This window comes from Meleagris gallopavo, chromosome 26, assembly GCF_000146605.3.
Source record: "Meleagris gallopavo isolate NT-WF06-2002-E0010 breed Aviagen turkey brand Nicholas breeding stock chromosome 26, Turkey_5.1, whole genome shotgun sequence".
In the NCBI taxonomy this organism is placed as follows: Eukaryota; Metazoa; Chordata; class Aves; order Galliformes; family Phasianidae; genus Meleagris; species Meleagris gallopavo.
The window spans coordinates 1630459-1642536 of NC_015036.2; the positions used below are offsets into that span (position 1 = coordinate 1630459).

The 12078-nt window shown below is 48.0% G+C and overlaps 1 long non-coding RNA gene across 10 annotated transcripts in view; it reads right to left on the reverse strand.

Moving 5' to 3' along the window:
* Positions 1-641: 641 nt before the first annotated feature.
* The window catches only part of LOC104914341, a 22647-nt gene continuing 11210 nt past the window's right edge, over positions 642-12078 (reverse strand). For 3 of the 10 annotated variants that reach the window (XR_004162004.1, XR_002121607.2, XR_004162000.1), the window contains 10 exons: positions 10959-11120; positions 10519-10642; positions 6963-7046; positions 5501-6694; positions 4888-5030; positions 2731-2814; positions 2565-2637; positions 2041-2124; positions 1395-1502; positions 642-1037 (listed from right to left, as the gene is read on the reverse strand). This is a non-coding gene — a long non-coding RNA (uncharacterized LOC104914341). The remainder of the gene's footprint in view (positions 1038-1394; positions 1503-2040; positions 2125-2564; positions 2638-2730; positions 2815-4887; positions 5031-5500; positions 6695-6962; positions 7047-10518; positions 10643-10958; positions 11121-12078) is intronic. The other 7 variants (XR_004162006.1, XR_004161999.1, XR_004162003.1 and 4 more) reach the window with 7 other exon arrangements.

Genomic DNA, 12078 nt, shown 5'->3' on the forward strand with positions numbered 1-12078 from the left:
AAAAAAAAACACACAGTGTTTTTAAGAAGCAGGCTTCCTGGGAGAGGTTCAAAACAGGCTCTCATCATGTATTTAATCTCATTCATTTCTCTCATTAATTTGTTTTTAAATTGTTATCTGCAATCCTTCATCTGGTCTTCAGTGATGAGGGGGGAGAAGCTGTTAGCCCTGGGCCAGCTTTCCTGTGTCCAACGTGGCTTCTGCTCTTCTGTCCATGCAATGCTGTGTAAGGAGCCCAGGGCTGCAGCACTGAGCGAAAGAAGCAGAGCTGAAACACGGCCATGGAGGAAAGCCTGGAAAAGGAAGGGCCCTGCCACTGAGAGCAGAGAAATAGGCATTACCTTTTCATTGTGCTTCGGGTTGCTCCTTGGCACCACCATTCCCACTGCACTGAGGTGGCTGCACAGTGGTGCAGGACCCATCATACAGCAATGACTTCATCCTCACAGGGAGATCCCAGGGACAGAGAGGGGTGTTCCCACAGCTTGGCCCCTGCAAAAACAAAACACGTTAGCTGGGCTTGCTCCCCAGCTGTCGATACCCCCACTCTTTTTTACTGTTTTAAGGAAAAATGCAACAATGTGACTGCTGAATGTGATTTGTTTTTCCTGTGTAGCCCAGTCCTGACCCCAGGAGAACACACTCCCAGTGAATGTAGTTAAATCTTTCTTTATCTGTAAATACATTTTTTTTGTAAGACTCTCTATGAAATGGAAATGCTCTAATAAACTGGGATATTTTATAATACATGGTCTGGGTGGTTCTTCATGGGCTTCTGTGCAACTGCTCCTCTTTTAGGAAATCTGCAGCACAGACCCTCCAACCCAAGCTCATTTCCATGTGAACAGCTGTCCTAGGAGGAGGCTGAGCATCACAAATGGAAGTACTCCAAAACCCTTTACCTCTTCTCAGCAGCTGCACCAGGCTCTGACGTGCTGCTTTGGGCATCCTCAGGCCTCCAGTCCAGAGAGGCACAGCTCCTTTGTGCTGTACTGGAAGAGGTGCTGACACAGGCAGTGCTGGAAACAGCTTCCCACCTGGAAACACACAGAGACAGCACTGAGCTGCTGCAGTTTCTTCTATGGCTGGCACAGGGACTGCTCTGTGCTCAGCTGCACTGCTTCCTACAGCCAGGAAAGCAAACCCTAAGGAAAAAAAGCAGAAAAGCTGAAAAAAAAGGAGAAAGAACCACACACTACAAAAGGAACTGCAAGGAAAAAAGATAAATAAAACACCACAAGCCACCAACAGCTCACAACCAAACCATTTCTCAAATCCAAAATCCAGCCTGGACACAGGGTGCAGATGGATTTGTGCAGCACACAGCTGCTCTCTGCTCCTGCCAGCTTCTTTGTCCTGGGGACAGAAGGATTTTAACTGCTTTATAGTCTCACCAGAGCGCTGCAGAGGCAGATGTGGCTGGCAAGGTGATGCATTGGCCGGGGTGTGCCAGAAGCACAGCTGCTAGGGCTCACAGGGGAGGGCCTGTGCTTCACTTCTCCCTACAAAGAGACAAAGAAACATCTTTCTATCTGCGCTTACACAATGCTGCAACAACATACAAGCATTTACTCTGGGCAGTCACTGCCCAGGGTCTGTGACAAAACACTCACACATGGGCAGACCTGGGCTGTGTGCCAGGGTGACCCCACAGCTGCAGCACTTTGTTCTGGCCACGCTCTCAGCATTTGGAGGAGAGACACTCAGACTGGAGCAGAACAAGCAGGGTGCAGTGCATGAAGCTGCTCCCCAACCTGAGGGATGGACGCTTGCAGGACTGGAGACCAAGGACTGGCTGTAGTCACATTACAGCTCATGCACACGAGTAGGGAAGCAGCAGGCAGCTGCACACAGCTTGCTGCTGTGCTCCTCCTGAGGCTGGCCTGGCTCAGCACCAGAAGATGCAAGGAACCTGCCATAAGCACTGCTCACATCTCCAAAGCTGCTGGGGTGCTCACACAGCTCTCTGTGGGAGCTTGAGCTGCCCAGAGGTCTCCCCTCTCCCCACACCACTCCTGTGGTTCCTGCAGGTTTTCCTACCTCTATGCAGACCCTCTGTCCAGTCCTGCTGCTGGGTGGTCTCCTGGTCCAGTACAGGCGAATCTTCTCTTGGTTTTTTCCTCACTAGAACAGAACCAGGAGGGAAAAGTCAGTCATCCACGCTCCAAAGCTGCTGCTCCCCACCTGGTAACCCAGCTCATGCTGAGAGGGGCTCACAGCCCCTGTGGTGACAAGCTCTGCTGAGCAGGCAGGAAGCAAGCTGCTTTCTGAATCCCCCTCATCAGCATGAGAACAGAAACCTGCCCTGGGGATACAGCTGCTTTTCTGGCTGCGGGGTTTCCACCTGCAGCACTGGGAGATGCCTGCCACAACTGCAGCAGTTTAAACAGCTGCAGCACACTGCACAAGTGGGTACAGTTTGCCACAGGCACAACTGCACCCCTGAATTCCTGCAGGAGTTAAGGGAGGACAATGATCAGAAAAATGGCCCTAGTATTTAGAGCTTTGTGCTGCCTCGCAAGGCTGGATCAGGCGGGCCAGAGTCCTCTGCCCTCAGCACCCACCCAGACTGCAGGCTCCTATAGAGTCTTTCCTCTGCAGAGTAGATCGAAGTCTTCTGGACCAGCAGCACTCAAACTACCGCAACGGGCAAGAAACAAACACAGCATCAGAGAGATGGAGACCCACCAGCCCTGCCTCACCCAGGAATGGGCTCAGCCACAGCCTTACCTCCAATAAGGCAGCAATAACGAGCGCTCGTTCTCAGCTATCCCCAAGCCAGGCTCTGCACTAAGCATCATCTGCCCTGAATTACTGGGGAAAGAGAAGGAAGGTTTCTTAAAAGCCTTTTTGGCTCAAGCATCGATTTTATCCTTGCTTTTGCCAGCACATTTCCTTTATGCCCCAAACATACATGTAACCAGAAACTAACTGCCAGCAAAGGGCTGCATTCACTTTTCTGTGAGCCTGCCTCTGATGGAAAGCTCCTTCCTCCCACCACCGTGGGCTCCCAGTGCCACCCACAGCAGAAGGGGTGATTGCAAACCCTGGATAACATCATCTGATACACAAAGGAGGCGAGCAGGGGAAAAACACAGCACACTGATCCTTGCTTTGGATGTGTGTTTACTGTGCCTATAACTCGAGATGACTTGTGTTTGTACTGCAGTCTTGAGGGTTTGGCAACGCAGAGCTTGGAGTGGTTGGGACAAGAGCTGAAAACATTAATGGATGGCTGAGCTATGACTCCAGCATCACCTTCACCTTGGCAGAGAAAGGCCAGCACCCTTAAGCCTGCCTTAAGTTCAATAACCTGGGTCAGAGTATTGTACAGACAAAAGGAAGGAACCAGCATAGAACTGCCCTACCCCAAAGCTTTGCGAGCACTTGCTGCTTTGGAGCAGCATGATTACTGCTTTGCTTCTCTCCTTGCCCAGCTTTTGTGCTCACATCTCCTGCAGCCTGGTGAGTGCCAACACGGTGCTGCAACTCCCTAAGCTACATCAAGCTTGGAAGCCTCTATCAGGACTGGAGACCTACAGGCTTGGGACTCCAGTGATGAGACAGACAATTAATTCCCTAAATAGACCCCCCTCCCCCCTCCATTCCCTACAGCCTCACACGAGAGCACAGCAATCTTTCCCCTCACGTGCTTTCTTCCCTGCTGCTATTGCTGGCTTCTTGCAGCCCATTAAAGCAAGCCAAGGAGGAGTGCCAAGAGCAGGATTTCAGCAAGAGACAAAGCCTGCAGTTAGAGATCAGCCCTGGGGAAACTGTGAGACATGCAATGGGGGGGTGGAGGGGCTACCAGAGGCCTGGATGCACCCAGAACAAGCAGGTCCTGTGCAGTACTAAAAGCTGTCAGAGAAACCAAGGAAATCCCAGCCAAGACTCCCATGGCATCAGAACAACATGAAAATAAAGTCACACAATGAGCTGGCCTACCAGATGCCCTCTGTGCCCTAAGGCAAACAATACAGGACTACTCAGAGCTCAGCTCCTGCTCCTACAGAAGCCATTTCTTCATAAAGAAAAAAATAAATGATAAAAAAGCAAGATTAAAGCAAGCGGTGCCCTGGAGCTCAGACCCCACTAGATGTCCCTCTCAGCCAAGGCACAAATGCTCCTGGAACATCACCAGGAGGAGGACGAGAGAAATCCAAAGGCTAAAGGGGAAGGAGCCAAGGGGAACAAGTGCAGAGAAAAGGAAGGAGCAGGCAGGGAAGGGAAACAAGTGTAGGCAGCACCAGATGGAGAAGCTAAGCAGTCCATAGCAGCTGGCTTTGCCTGCAAGGTGCTTAAATGAGGACCTGCAGGGGGAAAAATGACCCACAGAGTCCCTTCTCTTGAGCTGAAGGGACAACTTACACAATGCTGTAAGTTTCCTCCAGCAGCCCACTTGATGTTTTTCCCAGTTCACCAGGAGGCTCCAAACCATTTCCCCTGTGCTGTTGTTCAGATGATTGCCTCCAAGTGGCAATGTGTCAGAGGAAACAGCCCTCCTGCTGCTCCACGTTAATAGAAACAAGCTGACAGAACCCAAAAGGTGTTTCATTTCAAGGGTGCAGCTGATACCGTGGGATTTAGGTACTATTTGGAAGGAAGAATGGGCTTACACTTGTCATCCTCTGCACGGCATAGCCCAGCACTTAAACCTACCACAACCCAACAGCTCATGCAGCAGATCTGACATAACATGCATCATTTAATACAAGCTAGAAGGTACGTAACCCCAGCTCCATATCAAAGGAAAACATCCCACACAGTTACTTGTAAAACCTATTTACACAGCCTGGCTGCTCCATGGACACGCACAATGAGAAGACCATCCTTTAAGATGAATAACCTCAATCCACTCAGCAGACTTTCTACTATACAGTTACTCACCTTTGGATGGCTGTAGGTTCACTGCACTTAACAAATACCTTGGTCCTCCTTAGTTTCTGCGATCAGCAGCTCCAACCTAGCTGATGCTCCTGGACAGGAGCTCCTCAGATCATGGGTGCACTGAGCAGAATAGGTCTCATTTCCTGTAGCACAAGTGTTAGAGCAAGAGGAAGATACCTTTTTATCCCCTCCAGCCTTTGGGGAATGTCAAGTGACACCGCTGACAGATATGGCAGAAGCTACAGAGTTCACAGAAAGCACCTGACTGAACACGCGCATCCCAGCTGTCTGGCACAGTTGGCAGCCATCTCAGGAGAAACCCAGGGCTGAGACAGCAAAGCAGGGACAGAGGTGAGCTGCCCAGATTTAGAAGCAGACTGACAGAAAGGCAAGAGCTGAACGCTCTGTGGGAGGGCTTTCCAGCAGCTGCCACTCAACACAGAGCAGACAAGCAAACCTCCTGCACAGCAAACCAGAGCTCACACCTAATCTAACGTATCCCTCTCAGAGCTCACAGTGGGAAATAAAAACGACAGCAGTTTTATAAATAAAGAGCTCACTGTCACCCACGAGGAACATGAGATGCTTTGGCAGAGGCAGGTCTTGCAGTCACCTTGTTTTAACTTCAGCTGTTATATGGCTCAGCCACTCTTCTGAGATGGCGGCTTGGGCTTCCTCCAAAAAGAGGAGTCTCTTGCTGTATGTTGATGACCCTAAAAAAAAACAAAACAACAACAAAACCACCAGGAATAGAGTCAGATGCCCATTTTGAAGCTGGACAATTCTTCTGGGCAAGGTCTACACATCATCTACCAAAGGAGGCAAGGAAGTGTGGTCTTTTCCACACTAAGAGCACGGAGTTTTTCCCTCCTACCTTGCTCACCCCCAAAGAATTGCAATATCTTTAGCAAGAAGAAAGCAGCAGTCCTTGATTTCTGCAGGAGCATTAGATCAATCAAAAAAAATAAAACGTGAGAAGAGACAAAACATAAACCTGAAGCCTTAAGTTCCAGCCTGAGTTCTAGCATTGGCCAGCTAGCACTGATGAAGTTGATTTCTACCTACTAGCACTGAGCATGTACCAGGCCTACCTATCGCAGAAGAGAAGATATCCACCCCATTTGATTTGCAGCCTCTCCCCAGAGGACTTCTGATGGGACAATGGGGCAGATAACTGCCCCTCTGAACTGCCAGGTTCAGCATCCACAACACAGAAGATGTCAGCTCCTCCTTATCAATACAACTGAAGAAACAGAGAAGCCTCTACGAAACATGAGGGTCCACACTGCAGTTCAGTGGTTTCCATACCAGAAGCATTCACTTTTTAGCGCAGGACCATTAAATCCACCTTGGGACCAGCCTTCCAAAATGAATTCTTTTTGTGGCAGATGTCAGCACCGCAAGGCTGTGCCTCAGAAGAGGTCTTCTGTAATCCTCACGGCAGCCCAGTCTCTTTGTGCAAACACTGTTGGCTACAGACACATTAAAAGGCTCAGAGCACAAAGCAGGAGACATTTTGTCATGCCATTTCAGAGAGAAGCATTATACCTAACGCAGCACTGCCCCTCTGAGCAACAGCATCCTGGGGTTCATTGGCACAGGTAAAATCTTTCACATCTGCTGCACTTACTGTAAGAGGGATGACAGCTTCTTTACGAATGCGCAGAGCTTCCAAAGAAGAACAGCATGGAGGGTTGCCTTGGAGACTGCAGTAAGCAATGTGCTGCCAGATGACTGGGTCTCATACCACAGCAGGCATTTGCCAGAAGGGTGATCTCAGCAGTGTGCGCTGCATTATCAAGTATTCCTTGATGGAAAGAGTGAGTCTGTGTAAGGATCGGGTGAATCAGGCTGCAGGAAGGTGGTTCTTTATGTTACCAATTAGTCATGTTCTTGGGCTCTGCCACCACTGCAAGTGGCATGGCTGTGGTTCTCATCAGAGCAGAGCAGCCTTTCTTCCCAAGAACACAAAAAGCAGCAGGGCTGGCATGCAGCACTGGGCCGCAGGGGACCACAGACCCACTAGCTGCCCTCCGTTTCACCACAAGAGATGTGAGTACAACATCATCCCCTACCTCTGGTCAAACCACAGCAGAGGATGTGTCCAAGAGCCTTCTGCTCAATTTGGGTAAAGCATGAAGCAGCCTCCCAGGTGACTCCTGACAGAAAACAAAGCCCCCCATCACATGATGTATTACACTACCACGGGTCCCCCCACCCTTAACATTTCTGCCAATATTACATTTTATTCTAGCCTTGCCCCTTGCACAACTACACGTTAAATATTTACTTGCCCCTCCTCATGCTGGCTCCCATTTGACAGCGTCCCCAAGGCCTGATCCCACTCATCCTTCATGGAAGATAGCTTTATCCCATCATAACCCATCTATTTAGCAGATGATATTTTAAGAACTACTTCAGCATTAGCTGAGCTACCGGTTACACAGCACTGGCAGCACAGGAGGGTAAGCAAAGAAAGCAAACCATGGGAAAATCCTCAGCTTGTTAAGAAAAAGCAAGCTTCCTGACTAAGTGCTAGGCACAAGCAAAGCCAAAAGTAAAGAACAGCTATTGCCATATGTTCAGTTCGCCATTTAGTTCAACATTCCAAGGGCAATCTTTCCCATTTTCACCATTTGGAGATGTGCTTACATGCTATAGAAGAAATCCTTCCAGGAAGACCAACAGGTCTTGGTGTTCAAACTACCCAGACTATCAATGCTTGCCAGTCTTTGAGACACTTGTCCCTGTATCATGATGTTCTCCTATCCAAAGGATTTTTGTTTCAGGACAAACATCAAAATGACACCGAAAGAGTTAACCAGTTCTCCCATAACATGATGAGCATTAACCCACTGTAGCTTTATGCTCTCTTCCACTGTGGAATCTGGGAGAGGAACAGATCAGGTGGAAAACTAGGAAAACATTTATCATAGTGAGAAATCCACCAGGCCTCCCAAGGGAAGCAAAAAAAAAAAAAAAAGCTCTGATTATTGAGTCACTTAAAACTGGACCAAGTACAGGAAAAATTAGTGGAAGGGAACAAGCCTTCCCTATTGTGGGGAAAATGGAGAAGTTGGATGACCTCAGATCTTTCCCATCTCCAGTTTGTATGGTTCCAAAAGCGTGAAAGCAATAGTTCACCCAGTACAGAACAGGTAAGTAGATGAGTGGTTGTTGCTGTCAACCTGCCACAGAATGAGCCAACCCAATCAACACAACTCATGCAACAGCAGTCAGGACCTAGACCACCAGGACCATACTCAGCTTGAGGTGAGGAGCAGCTGCTAACAGGAGTAGAAATGTCAGCATCTACAGGAAAACCTACACTCTATGCAACAGTCAGGGCACAGCAGCTGCTTTTGATGGGTGTTAATATTGACTGGTTGAATCTCCAAGATGAAACACTTCAGATAAAATATTATCTGACAATAAACTCACACTTTGTATAGTGCAAGTGTCAAGTTCAAGTGTTTTCAGACAGATCCTTTTAGTTACTTGCAATTTCAATGGCTTCAGGAGAGCTAATAGTCCAAGAAAGACACCCAGCAACACTGTACAGGATACTACTGGCTTTGCTGTTTAAGAGCCACCTGCTCCAGGAACAGTTACCTGTGACCAGCTTGATCATCATCAGCCTTTCATACACTTTGGAAACAACTGGTGTTGACGCCTGGAAGATGCTGACTGGACAGCCCATTCATTTCATGGCAAACCCTGACAAGCACGAGTTAACTCTGACACATGGTTCAGCCATCAGAGACCTGCACTGACCGACCACAATATTCCCTGATTCACCAGCAGATAAACTCAAAGGCATCAACTCTGAGTCTACAAGGATCTCTGTAAGGCAGCAATTACCTGTGCAAGGACACTTGCCCTTGACAGCAACTTGGCAGAGCAGTGAGGAGGGCTATTAGATTGCAATTCTAGCAGAGCGCCAGCTTGCTTGTTGAAACATGGTATTTGCAGTATGATGAATTCCGATTTCAAGATAATTTATAGCCTCAGTAAATAAACAGGCTTATGGCTGTTTAAACACTGTTTAACAGTCGTATACAACAGCTCTGGGCAAGCACACTGAAAAACAGAACAGTTGTCTGAGCTGGGAAACAGACAGCAGTAGAAAGCAAGTGAAATCCAAAATACTTCCCATCAGAAATGAGTTGTTTCCTCTCTCAAAACCAAAATGACCTCTGAACGTAGTTCCTGTTCACCTTTCTCCTCATGTCTGTGCCAGAAGATCAAAACCTTTTGTAGAATGATGTGTTATCCTGTCACCTTTCCTGGGGTGCCTTTTGCACTGGCTGATCCCAGTCACTGTGCCTCAGCTCACACCAGTTTTGCTCGTCTGTTTGGGACACAGTAGAAATTGTAGTGACAACTTTCAGGTTTTCTAAAGTGGAACTGACAGACCTGGAAAGTCTGGAGATAGCTTTAGAAAACAAGTTAAGGCACCTTTGAAACCAGGGTCGTAGGGATCTACTTTTTGCTCTGTTACCAGGGATGTTTTGGACTGAAAGACATTTCTGCTCCTTCCCTACCCCTGTTTAATACACAAACATGCTTACAGGGAAGATGCATGAACCTGCAGCTCCAAGAACAAAAGAAATCATTAGGGGCTGGAGGCACCAGCCTGGGAAAAAGCAGCCAGAAGGGAAATTACAGGGAAGAGCCACCTTACAGATGCTGAAACACACCAACCCTCTGGACAGTGGAATTATTCTGGACAATGCGAGGGGCTGGATATTCCCTAATAGTCATGGGATGAGAGGAAAAGGAAAATTTTAGCTGCCTACCAAGGGTTGTTCCCAAGAGGAAGGCTCAGATGAGTCTCTTCTTCCAGGGAAGGGACAGTACGTCCTCCCTGCAACCAGCTTATCACCCCACTGCAGCACACAGGAGATGTAGGAACAGCCCTGCCAGGAGCACAGAGGAGATGAACTCATTCCCTCCCCCGTGCGCTTGTTCCTATAGATCAAGCCACTCAGAATATTTATCCCATGTTTCGATTGTGCCTATGGGTCTACTTGGCTTGCTGCTCTGAGTAAATTAAGAGCAAGGAAAGGGAAATTGCTGAACACAGCCAAGCCGTTGTGTGGGGCCAGAAACCTTGCCACTCTTGGCCAGTAAATTCCCACTCCAAGCAATGCTGTCACAAGGTCAGAGCAGGGAGCCGTAGAATTCACTGGTGGGTTTGCTGGCACCTAGGCCAGGTACAGGGTCAGCACAGCAAAGAGAGCTCAGCAGGAGGAAGCAGAAGGGGGTTTCAGCCATACATTACACCATGGCTGAAGCACAGCATGAGGGAGAGACAACAGGAACCACCAGAGCCAGGGATGAACGAGAAGACAGTCCTGCCCATACAGGATGTGAATAGCCTCTGACATAAGGGTAGCTGAGTCTCTTGGATGAAAGACAGCTTATAAAGCCACCTGCCACTGCCTTATTGAAGCCTCAGGCAATCCTCTCAGGCCCTCCATTTTCCTCTAAAGACAGGACAATAGTTCAGAACTGCCTTTGTAATGACAAAACACACAGGACATTACTGCTGCAGATGATCTCATACAGACATGAAGGCTTCACACCAGCAAACATGTTTCACAGATAGCACAGCTTGCCAGCATTTACCTGAGGAACCAGTGCAGGGCTGGGACTGCTCCCAGCCTCAAGTGTCATTCCCTCTGTAATTACTGCGTTTCACTCAAAGCAACACAGCTCATGACTGCCAGGAATACTCATCCCTCTCTTCGCCCTGCAGGAAGAGTTCACACATAGATGGAAGGAAAGTAGAGTCCTGATTCAATGGCCAAATGATGTCTTGACCTAGAAAGTTGGCATCAGAGTCCAAAAGCCTGGATGTGAAGTTGAGCTTCTAAAGAACTCAGAAGAGCTCAAGACGCAACCCGTGCCATGCCTAAACACGTGCACCTATGTCTGAGCCAACTGGAAGTCTTATGCCTTAGCACTAAGGATCTTGCCTCTGAGCTCACTGTTACTACAGGGTGCCAGTTCATAACTGGTTTGTGCCCAGAAGTCTGTGAGCACAGGCAAAAGGAACATGCACCTACCTGCAAAATACCAGAGACATTCAGACTGAAGCAGGTCAGGTTCTGAGTGAAGTCAGGATCTACAGGGATATCATCTCAGTCTCTCAGATGTTAATTCCACACTACCCTGGAGCACATTGCTTCGAGTGCTGGGAACCATGGCATCAAGCAGCAGCAAGTTACCTACAGTCATAGAACATAGGAGATGAAAACACAGCAAATTTGAGGGTTGCTTGTTTGTTAAGCCTTAGGTCTGTCCCAGGACATTGTCAGAACAGCTACCAGTTGGTTAGACAGTAGTAGGTGGCACACAGAGCACCTAGAGACCTCTGTCAGATATTTACAGAGAGGCTTAGCGTACTTCCAAAATCTTTCCACCAGATCTAGTTTTGCTCACAGGCGTGGGTGTTACTGAGAATCACTGCTGCTGGGAAGAATTGTTCAGCAAACACACTTTGAACAGGATCCATACAGAAGAGGTTTGTATTTCCTGAATGGAAACGAAACCCCTTTATATAGGCTGGATCGGAGATTCAACGGCCAAACTGTTCCCTTCAGACCTTATTTTCTTTGGACCTTGAGCATACCCCACATGAGACATCTGGCAAAGGACTTAGAGGATACAGTTTGCTTTGGCACTAGGTGGGTTTGGAGCTCACAATGTTTAAATAGGATTTTATGAATTGAACAGTCTTGCTCTCTTCTGTAATGCTTCAAATTAAGGTTTCCACATGTGCCTTTAATAGAGATTCACTAAGACACTTATTGCACGTTAAATAAACATCACTCAGTGAAATAGAACACCCTCATTGAGGGATTAACAAACATACAATTCAGTCAGGCTGCTGCAGCTGTTAAACCTCAAATACAACTTCAATGTCATAATCAGTCATTTTATTAAGATAATAATTGCCCTGTTAATGCTAATTAAATGACTAATGACTTCACAGTCCTGTGATGCTGTTCACTGATAACCCCTGAAACAGATGCAGTAGCCCACTCCCTCCCCATCTTGGAGACAGCTCAGGTTAATTAACAGGAGAATCCAGAGTTGCTCACTGCCTGCTGCTCCAAATAAACTCCACGCTTCTCTAACTTTTCTCTGGATCTGTTTCTCTGGAGAAGGAGGAAGGCACAAAAA